This window comes from Bufo bufo, chromosome 2 (genome assembly GCF_905171765.1).
Source record: "Bufo bufo chromosome 2, aBufBuf1.1, whole genome shotgun sequence".
NCBI classification, from domain to species: Eukaryota; Metazoa; Chordata; class Amphibia; order Anura; family Bufonidae; genus Bufo; species Bufo bufo.
The window spans coordinates 242,903,187-242,915,228 of record NC_053390.1 but is presented as its reverse complement, the minus strand read 5'-3'; positions in this window follow the sequence as shown (position 1 = coordinate 242,915,228).

Sequence of the window (12,042 nt, the reverse complement as noted above, 5' to 3'; positions counted from 1 at the left end):
CATAGTGCATGTAGGTGCACACTAGAGATGTCCCGAACTATTCGCCGGCGAATAGTTCCCGGCGAACATCGCTTGTTCGCGTTCGCCACGGTGGGCGAACATATGCGATGTTCGGTCCGCCCCCTATTCGTCATCATTGTGTAAACTTTGACCCTGTACCTCACAGTCAGCAGACACATTCCAGCCAATCAGCAGCAGACCCTCCCTCCCAGACCCTCCCACCTCCTGGACAGCATCCATTTTAGATTCATTCGCAATGCGATTAATACAGGTTATATTAATCGCATTGCAAATTCAACTTTGCTGGGTTCCTAATGGTTGGCGTTGCTATGGCTGGTGCGGTAGAAAATTGTGTCACCCCTGCCCCCCCCCCCCCCCCCGAAGCCATAATAAAGAGATAAAGAGAAAAAAAAAGAAGTCACTAAGTCAGCTCCAGTCAGATATCTGCATAGACCCAGAGTCTCACCAGGCTGCAGTGAGTCACACCCCCGTCCCCCTTTACCACGTGACGGCGCGACGTGCTCGCTTGCTTTCGAAGTTTCGAAGTTGAACTTGTGAGTGAGAACTCCTGCGCCGGCGGGCCGCGGGTGACACCCAATCAGACTGGTGTCACCCGGTGCGGCCCGTACCCACCGCACCCCCCTCGCAACGCCACTGGATCTAAGTTGTAATCACAATGCGATTAATACAGGTTATATTAATTGCATTGCGATTACAACTTAGATCTGAGTTCCTAATGGTTGTATTGCTAGAATTGACGAATATAACGAATATAGCACTATATTCTCAACCTTCGTTATATCCTAGCAATACATCCATTAGGAACCCAGCTCTAAGTTGTAATCGCAATGCGATTAATACAGGTTATATTAATCGCATTGCGAATTTAATTTACCACACTCTGCGTCAACTACGTAATTTTCCATGGGAGTTTTGCCATGGATCCCCCTCCGGCATGCCACAGTCCAGGTTAGTCTCCTTGAAACAACTTTTCCATCACTATTGTGGCCAGAAAGAGTCCCTGTGGGTTTTAAAATTTGCCTGTCTATTGAAGTCTATGGCGGTTCGCCCGGTATGCCCGTTCGAACATTTGCGGAAATTCGCGTTCACCGTTCGCGAACGGAAAATTTTATGTTTGCGACATCTCTAGTGCACACTATGACCTGATGCTGTGCGACGTCCGGTCACAGTGCAGTCTATGTTTCTATGTTTCTATAGGTGATACATTTCCTTTGAGAGCTGCCATGAAAATGTGTTTGACATGGCACCCCCTCTTTACCATATACTAGTATTGCACAACAATAGGGGTTTCTTGGAACCTTCCTCTGAACACAGCAGCAGCAAGAGCTGTCACTATTACATTAGAGGTAATCTCACCCACTTCACATGTGTTTGGCAAAGTAATCTCAGCCACTTCACGTGTGTTTGGCTAGGGGGCAGATGAAGTAGTCATCAAATCTTATGCAGATTATAAGATCATGGCATGGTTTAATGCCCCTTAAGCAGAATTTTGTTGAAGTGAGAATATTAAGGATAAGAATCATAGACACCTACACATACACATTTCCAATTAGATTGTGAGCTCCTATGGGTATGGGGCTCTCCTATGCTGTTTCATTGTTTGTTCATTTGATTTGTTTTTTAACTGGTTTGGTACTTAAACATTTATAAAGAGCTGCAGAATATAATAGAGCAATATAAATAGAGATTATTATTAACTTGGTGGAATCATTGTGCAATAATTCATTCAGACTTCACTTTTACAGAAGAACCTGTAAACAGTGAGTCATGTTTTTAGATATGCCACATATGGATGTACCCCTGGTAGGAAGTTCTTATCTTCTTGTGTGAACGCAGTTCAAAAATGCTTTTATACAGATTATATTTCTAATAAAAAAATGGAAAAGAAAAAGCAACAATCTGTATCAATAATAAGTCCTTAGAACATTTTATATCCACTGTGGAGTTTCGCTCTGGTAGACAGGATTAGCTGACGCAGTATAGAGGCAACAACAAGTTCTTTAGATCAAACAGTTCAGTGTTTTATTCACACTTTAGGCAAGTGACAAAACAAGCAGTCATATTCAAACAAAAAGTCACCTTGCGGTGTTGGTGGTAATTCACACCATGCAGCAATTCTGCCTCAAAGAGTCCTTGACCATAGCAGCACCCACCTGTTTTCACGCCAAACAGGTAGCAAGTAGAGTTGAGCGAACACCTGGATGTTCGGGTTCGAGAAGTTCGGCCGAACTTCCCGGAAATGTTCGGGTTCGGGATCCGAACCCGAACCGAACTTCGTCCCGAACCCGAACCCCATTTAAGTCAATGGGGACCCGAACTTTTGGGCACTAAAAAGGCTGTAAAACAGCCCAGGAAAGAGCTAGAGGGCTGCAAAAGGCAGCAACGTGTAGGTAAATCCCCTGCAAACAAATGTGGATAGGGAAATGAATTAAAATAAAAATAAAAAAAATAAAAATGCACCAATATCAATTGGACAGAGGTCCCATAGCAGAGAATCTGGCTTCACGTCAGCAGAGAATCAATCTCTTCATGCCATAGCACAGAATCTGGCTTCATGTCAGCACAGAATCAGTCTCTTCATGCCATAGCAGAGAATCTGGCTTCATGTCAGCACAGAATCAGTCTTCATGTCATAGCAGAGAATCAGGCTTCAAGTCCCCCACCACTGGAACAGGCCACTGTCACACATTTAGGCCCCGGCACCCAGACAGAGGAGAGCGGTCCCGTAACAGAGAATCTGGCCTTATGTCAGCGCAGAATCTGTCTTCATGTCATAGCAGAGAATCAGGCTTCACGTCACCCACCACTGGAACAGGCCGCTGTCACACATTTAGGCCCCGGCCCCCAGACAGAGGAGAGCGGTCCCGTAACAGAGAATCTGGCCTTATGTCAGCACAGAATCTGTCTTCATGTCATAGCAGAGAATCAGGCTTCACGTCACCCACCACTGGAACAGGCCACTGTCACACATTTAGGCCCCGGCACCCAGACAGAGGAGAGCGGTCCCGTAACAGAGAATCTGGCCTTATGTCAGCGCAGAATCTGTCTTCATGTCATAGCAGAGAATCAGGCTTCACGTCACCCACCACTGGAACAGGCCACTGTCACATATTTAGGCCCAGGCACCCAGGCAGAGGAGAGAGGTCGCGCAACAGAGAATCTGGCCTTATGTCAGCACAGAATCTGTCTTCATGTCATAGCAGAGAATCAGGCTACACGTCACCCACCACTGGAACAGGCCACTGTCACATATTTAGGCCCAGGCACCCAGGCAGAGGAGAGAGGTCGCGTAACAGAGAATCTGGCTTCATGTCAGCACAGAATAAGTCTTCATGTCATAGCAGAGAATCAGGCTTCACGTCACCCACCACTGGAACAGGACACTGTCACACATTTAGGCCCCGGCACCCAGACAGAGGAGAGGTTCATTCAACTTTGGGTTGCCCCGCAATATAATGGTAAAATGAAATTAAAAATAGTATTGAATGAGGAAGTGCCCTGGAGTAGAATAATATATTGTTAAGGGGAGGTAGTTAATATCTAATCTGCACAAGGGATGGACAGGTCCTGTGGGATCCATGCCTGGTTCATTTTTATGAACGTCAGCTTGTCCACATTGGCTGTAGACAGGCGGCTGCGTTTGTCTGTAATGACGCCCCCTGCCGTGCTGAATACACGTTCAGACAAAACGCTGGCCGCCGGGCAGGCCAGCACCTCCAAGGCATAAAAGGCTAGCTCTGGCCACGTGGACAATTTGGAGACCCAGAAGTTGAATGGGGCCGAACCATCAGTCAGTACGTGGAGGGGTGTGCACAGGTACTGTTCCACCATGTTAGTGAAATGTTGCCTCCTGCTAACACGTTCCGTATCAGGTGGTGGTGCAGTTAGCTGTGGCGTGGTGACAAAACTTTTCCACATCTCTGCCATGCTAACCCTGCCCTCAGAGGAGCTGGCCGTGACACAGCTGCGTTGGCGACCTCTTGCTCCTCCTCTGCCTTCACCTTGGGCTTCCACTGGTTCCCCTGTGACATTTGGAAATGCTCTCAGTAGCGCGTCTACCAACGTGCGCTTGTACTCGCGCATCTTCCTATCACGCTCCAGTGTAGGAAGTAAGGTGGGCACATTGTCTTTGTACCGGGGATCCAGCAGGGTGGCAACCCAGTAGTCCGCACACGTTAAAATGTGGGCAACTCTGCTGTCGTTGCGCAGGCACTGCAGCATGTAGTCGCTCATGTGTGCCAGGCTGCCCAGAGGTAAGGACAAGCTGTCCTCTGTGGGAGGCGTATCGTCATCGTCCTGTGTTTCCCCCCAGCCACGCACCAGTGATGGGCCCGAGCTGATTTGGGTGCCACCCCGCTGTGAACATGCTTCATCCTCATCCTCCTCCACCTCCTCCTCATCCTCGTCCTCCTCGTCCTCCAGTAGTGGGCCCTGTCTGGCCACATTTGTACCTGGCCTCTGGTGTTGCAAAAAAACTCCCTCTGAGTCACTTCGAAGAGACTGGCCTGAAAGTGCTAAAAATGACCCCTCTTCCTCCTCTTCCTCCTGGGCCATCTCCTCTTCCATCATCGCCCAAATGAGCAGGTGGAAGAAGAGGAGGAGGAAGCTGAGTAGGAGGAGGAGGAGACAGGAGGCAAAGAATGTTGCCCTGCGATCCTTGGCGGCGGAAGGACGTGCGCCAAACAGCTCTCCGCCTGGGGCCCAGCCGCCACTACATTTACCCAGTGTGCAGTTAGGGAGATATAGCGTCCCTGGCCATGCTTACTGGTCCACGTATCTGTGGTTAGGTGGACCTTGCCACAGATGGCGTTGCGCAGTGCACACTTGATTTTATCGGACACTTGTTTGTGCAGGGAAGGCACGGCTCTCTTGGAGAAGTAGTGGCGGCTGGGAACAACATACTGTGGGACAGCAGCCTAAATGACAGCATTTCATAGGCCAGTAGTTTAGAAATGCAGGCATTCAGGGCCAGGGATCGAGGGTGGCTAGGTGGGAATTTACGCTTTCTCTCAAATGTTTGTGAGATGGAGAGCTGAACGCTGCCGTGTGACATGGTTGAGATGCTTGGTGACGCAGGTGGTGGTGTTGGTGGTACATCCCATGTTTGCTGGGCGGCAGGTGCCAACGTTCCTCCAGAGGCAGAGGAAGAGGCCGAGGCGGCGGCAGCAGCAGCAGAAGAGGCCGAGGCGGCGGCAGCAGCAGAAGAGGCCAAGGCGGCAGCAGCAGAAGAGGTAGCAGGGGGAGCCTGAGTGACTTCCTTGTTTTTAAGGTGTTTACTCCACTGCAGTTCATGCTTTGCATGCAGGTGCCTGGTCATGCAGGTTGTGCTAAGGTTCAGAACGTTAATGCCTCGCTTCAGGCTCTGATGGCACAGCGTGCAAACCACTCGGGTCTTGTCGTCAGCACATTGTTTGAAGAAGTGCCATGCCAGGGAACTCCTTGAAGCTGCCTTTGGGGTGCTCGGTCCCAGATGGCGGCGGTCAGTAGCAGGCGGAGTCTCTTGGCGGCGGGTGTTCTGATTTTGCCCACTGCTCCCTCTTTTGCTACGCTGTTGGCTCGGTCTCACCACTGCCTCTTCCTCCGAACTGTGAAAGTCAGTGGCACGACCTTCATTCCATGTGGGGTCTAGGACCTCATCGTCCCCTGCATCGTCTTCCACCCAGTCTTGATCCCTGACCTCCTGTTCAGTCTGCACACTGCAGAAAGACGCAGCAGTTGGCACCTGTGTTTCGTCATCATCAGAGACGTGCGGAGGTGGTATTCCCATGTCCTCATCATCAGGAAACATAAGTGGTTGTGCGTTAGTGCATTCTATCTCTTCCACCCCTGGTGAAGAGCTAGGTGGATGCCCTTGGGAAACCCTGGCAGCAGAGTCTTCAAACAGCATAAGAGACTGCTGCATAACTTGAGGCTCAGACAGTTTCCCTGATATGCATGGGGGTGATGTGACAGACTGATGGGCTTGGTTTTCATGCGCCATCTCTGCGCTTTCTGCAGAAGACTGGGTGGGAGATAATGTGAACGTGCTGGATGCACTGTCGGCCACCCAATTGACTAATGCCTGTACCTGCTCAGGCCTTACCATCCTTAGAACGGCATTGGGCCCCACCAAATATCCCTGTAAATTCTGGCGGCTACTGGGACCTGAGGTAGTTGGTACACTAGGACGTGTGGCTGTGGCAGAACGGCCACGTCCTCTCCCAGCACCAGAGGGTCCACTAACACCACCACGACCATGTCCACGTCCGCGTCCCTTATTAGATGTTTTCCTCATTATTCCCGTTCACCACAATTTTGAGAATGGCAAATTTGGGAATAGTCTTTCAACCCAGAAAATAAAATGTGCTTTTACGGTCACTACAAATAACTTGACCAGCTAAAACAGTACAGATTTGCTTGAATAGAAATGTGAGACCTGTTTTTTTTTTGCACTGTGTGACAGGTTAAGGTTTAATCTCAGAATCAGACTTCTATCTGCACGGTAGCGTGTGTCTTAGGTTTTTCTGAATGACACTATCAGTACCTTCAATGTAAGATATCCTTTTTGGGATAGATTTCAAGTAGGCTTCAAATACCAGAAACTAGTTATTTTGAGAATGGCAAATTTGGGAATAGTTTTTCAACCCAGAACAAAAAGTTTTTACGGTCACTACAAATAACTTGACCAGCTAAAACAGTACAGATTTGGTTGAATAGAAATGTCAGGTCTATTTTTTAGGCGCTGGGTGACAGGCTCAACTTGCCCCTGATGTAGTATATGGCCAAAAAATAACCACACTGTTGATGCTTAAATGCACTTGGGTGACACAGGCTCAGCCTGCACCAGATGTAGTATATGGCTAAAAAATAATCAGACTGTTGATGGTTAAATGCACTTCGGTGACACAGGCTCAGCCTGCAGCTGATGTAGGATATAGCACAAAATAACCACACTATTGATGGTTAAATACACTTGGTGATAGCTTGTGCTGGCGCACCACAAGTCACAAAATGGCCGCCGATCACCCCAGAAAAAAAGTGATCTAAAAACGCTCTGGGCAGCCTCAAAAAAGTGAGCAAGTCAATATTAGCACTTCAATGATCCACAGCTGCAGATCGATCACAGAATTAAGTCTTTTGGAGGAGTTAATCACTGCCTAATCTCGCCCTAACGTCGCAGCTGCAACCTCTCCCTATGCTTCAATCAGCAGAGTGACATGCAGTGCAACGTGACCCAAGCTTATAGAGGCTGGGTCACATGCTGCACTGGCCAATCACAGCCATGCCAATAGTAGGCAAGGCTGTGATGGCCTCTTGGGGCAAGTAGTATGACGCTTGTTGATTGGCTGCTTTGCAGCCTTTCAAAAAGCGCCAAGAAAGCGCCGAACACCGAACCCGAACACGGACTTTTACGAAAATGTTCGGGTTCGTGTCACGGACACCCCAAAATTCGGTACGAACCCGAACTATACAGTTCGGGTTCGCTCATCCCTAGTAGCAAGCCTTCATCCAGATCTCACCTGGCTGTATATCAGCCCAGCAGCTCATGCTGAGAGAAAAATACGTGTTTTCCCAGACAAAACCTAGCACTGTGTCACATACCCCCCTTTGCTCAACTCTGACCCACACACACCAGACACTGTACCTGGGACAGGGCATCCACGTTTCCTTGTAACCGGCCTGCCCTGTGTTCCACCAAAAACTTAAAGTTTTGTAGGGAGAGAAACCATCAGGTAACCTGGGCATTTCTGTCCTTGGCCTGGCTCATCAACTTGAGAGGGGAGTGGTCAGTCACCAGGTGGAATTTTCTCCCCAATAAATAATAGCGGAAAAATTCTAGTGCCCACTTGATGGCCAGGCACTCTCTCTCCACTATACTATACCGGGTCTCGGCTGGGGTGAGCTTACGGCTGAGGAAGACAATGGGATGCTCCTCCCCGTTGACTTCCTGAGACAGTACAGCACTGAGGCCTACTTCGGAGGCATCGGGTATGTACTATAATCTCACTTTTGAAGTCAGGCTTTCACCAAAATCGGGGAGCCGCAAAGGGCCGACTCCAAAGTGGAGAAAGCCTCTTCCGCCCGATCATCCCAGCGAACCATCATTGATTTGTGTCCCTTGGAGAGTCCTGTCAAGGGTGCGGCTAGAGTAGCAAAGTGGGGAACAAACCTCATGTAATAGCCCACCATTCCCAGGAATGACTTTATTTGCCTAGTGGTGACAGGTGTCAGGCCAATTCTGTATCGCCTCTATTTTGTTCACTTGGGGTTTGATGACTCCGTGCCCAATGACATACCCCAGGAACTTAGTCTCTTCTAACCCTATCGCACATTTTTTTGGATTAGCGGTTAGGCAAGCTTTCAGAAGGGAGTCCACAACAGCCTGCACTTTGGGTAGATGACTTTCCCAGTCGGTACTGTGGATGACAATATTGTCCAGGTAAGCCGAAGCATACCGATGATATGGACATCATGCTTCGTCCACTAGTTGCTGAAAAGTGTCGGGAGCGCCATGCAGACCAAAGGGTAAGACCTTATATTGATACAGCCCCTCAGGCGTGATGAAGGCAGTTTTCTCTTTGGCATCCTCCATTAAGGGCACCTGCCAGTACCCTTTTGTGAGGTCCAAAACAGAAAAATACCGCGCTTGTCCTAATCTCTCGATGAGCTCATCCACCTGGGCATGGGATACACATCGAATTTGGAAACCTCGTTAAGTTTTCGAAAGTCGTTACAAAACCGTAACGTCCCGTCCGACTTGGGTATCAATACTATAGGACTGGCCCACTCACTTTTTGACTCCTCAATGACGTCTAACTGCAACATTATCTGCACCTCCTCTGATTGTCGCCGAGCCTCGGGTACCCGGTATGGTTTTAAAGGGAACCTGTCACCGGGATTTTGTGTATAGAGCTGAGGACATGGGTTGCTAGATGGTCGCTAGCACATATGCAATACCCAGTCCCCATAGCTCTGTGTGCTTTTATTGTGTAAGGGACAGGACTCATCTCAGGTTAATTTGCATATGTATCAAATCGATTTCTTTACACAATAAAAGCACACAGAGCTATGGGGACTGGGTATTGCGGATGTGCTAGCGGCCATCTAGCAACCCATGTCCTCAGCTCTATACACAAAATCCCGGTGACAGGTTCCCTTTAATCAGACTTTTGCCTGAGGCTCAGTGACAATGTCATGCTGGATTATGGAAGTGCGTCTAGGGAGGTCCAATAACATGTCCGAACTCCCTGGCCTCCTGAGTCTGTTTACAGGAGAGGCTGTCAACAATTTTTACTGTGGCAGCTGCCTCTCTTACATCAGACAGAGGGGCCGGTACCTCTTCTCCTAGAAAACCCGGCCACAGGCTGTCTTCTGTATAGGTTTCCCTATCTTTCCGGGTTAAAGATCCGGACCGGAGCCTGCCGATTATATACCCGACTCTGGGCTCACTGAGCTGTCTCCATATGCTCCCTAACAAGAGGCAACACTGTCTCTATCCGATCTTGCATCTGGGTAACGTACTCAATGACACTTTTATGTGGAGTGGGTTGGTATTCCCACGCCTCTTTGGCCACATCCAAGAGACCGCGAGGGTGTCTGCCATATAGCAGTTCAAAGAGAACCCAGTAGAGGCCCGGGGTGCCTCTCGCACTGCGAACATGAGATAGGGTGAAAGGAGGTCCCAGCCCTGCCCATCTTTAGCCACCACCCTTTTCAACATATTTTTTTATGTTTGGTTAAACCTTTCTACCAGACCATCTGTTTGCGCATGGTAAACGGACATCCGTAGCCACTTACAGAGTTCCCTCATCACCTTGGACATAAAAGGGGTCCCTTGGTCGGTCAGAACCTCTTTAGGTAGCGCTACTCTGGAAAACATCTCCATTAATTCCTTAGCTATGAGTTTGGCCGAGGTATGTCGCAGTGGCACCGCCTCCGGGTACCGAGTGGCATAGTCTAGAAGGACTAAGATGTGTTGATGCCCTCTGGCGGATTTGGTACTGGGCCAATGAGGTCTATAGCTATTCGGTCAAACGGTACTTCGATAATCGGGAGAGGTACTAGGGGACTGTGGAAATGGGGCTGGGGGCTAGTTATCTGGCAGGTCGGGCAAGACTTACAAAACTCTTCCACTTCTTTGGATATGCTGGGCCAGTAAAACCGCTGTAGAATACGATCCTGAGTTTTCTGCAGCCCCAGGTGACCCCCGAGAATGTGTTGGTGGGCTAGATCTAACACAAGCTTGCGATACGCCTTGGGGACCACCAACTGTTCAACAGGCTTACCCTATAGTTGGTTTACTCGATACAACATATCCTGAAGAGCAACAAAATGGGGAAACACTGACTCTGCCCCAGGTTGTTGTGGTTTACCATCTACTATTAACACATTTTCCCAGGGGCAGGATAGGGTTGGGTCCCGACCTTGGGCGGTACCAAAATTATCCCCGGAGACATTGAGATCTGCCAATTCAGGACCCGGCAGCAAGTACTCCACGCAGGGCCATCTTTACCAAGGGGCAGCTTCCCCGGGCCCAGTTGCTCCTGGGGGGCCCAAGGCAGCTGCCTCTTGAGCCCTGCTAGCCACTGCCCCGGGTGTCAGGCCGTCAGCTACACAGGGGGTGCTGCCATGCCATGCCTGCCGGCACTCCAGGCAGCGTACTGTGAGAGCTGTGAGTCTCTAGGACCTTAGATGACATCATCACCATGTGACCAGTAACCTAGCAATATTACTGGTCACATGGCTATGAGGTCATCAAGGTCCTACCAGGAGTGTTGTGACAGAAATTTGCCTTAACTGTGGAGCTTTTTTGTGTGAAGATTATATCAGAAAAAGGTGACAGGGGCTGTTATGCTAATATACTGTAAACTACTGTATAGTGGGGTGCTGTATAGTGTGTGGGCCTGTATAGTGTGGGGGGATGTATGGTGTGGGGGCCTGTATACTGTGGGGGCCTGTATAGTGTGGGGGCCTGTATAGTGTGGGGGCCTGTATACTGCGGGGGCCTGTATACTGCGGGGGCCTGTATACTGCGGGGGCCTGTATACTGTGGGGGGCCTGTATACTGTGGGGGGCCTGTATAGTGTGGGGGGCTGTATAGTGTGGGGGGCCGTATACTGTATATTGTGGAATGCTATACTGCTGTTCTGTATACTGTGGGGGGCTGTATACTGTTGGGGGGCTGTATGCTGTATATTGTGGAGTTCTATACTGCTGTACTGTATGGTGTGGGGGCTGTATAGTGTGGGGTGCTGTATTGTGTATAGTTTGGGGTGCTGTATACGGTGAGGTGCTATACTGCTCTACTGTATACTGTGAGATGTTGTATACTGTGGGGTGCTGTATGCTGTGGGCTGCTATACTGCTCTACTATATACTGTGGGGTACTGTATAGTGTGGGGTGCTATACTGCATACTGTGTGGTGCTGTATACTATAGGGTGCTATACTGCATACTGTGGGTTGCTGTATACTATAGGGTGCTATACTGCATACTGTGGGGTGCTGGGGTGCACTGTAACACTAGGGTGAGCCGAGCCCCGGTCTCCTTCCTGCAGAGCAGTGCCCACTTCCAGCCTGAGCCCAGCTGCCCAGAGCACTGATCCTGACCCGCTGGAGTATTCAGAACTGGAAGTATTTACAGTTATTCACTGTACTCTACCAGATGTGTGGATTTTTTGTGTGTGTTGTGATGGAGGGCGTGATTGCCTGCTAAGGTGTGGGAAGTCGGGATCCAGGGGGCCCAAGTAAATTTTTGCCCAGGGTCCAATCAATATTAAAGACGGCCCTGACTCCACGTCTCCCACCATCACACTTAGCGGGGTTGTCTCTACCTCTTCCACCAAAGTGGCGGTCACCCCTACCGCTGGACCTTCGGTCTCAGGTTCCCAGGGTTCTGGTCTCCCTCTTGAGGCGGGCCATTCTGCTAGGGTTACCCCTGTCTCATGGCTATCAGCCACTCTCATAGCAGGCCACAGTGCCGGGAAGCCTCTCCCTATTATGAGTTCATAATGTAGATTTGTGGCGACATCAGTCCATCTAC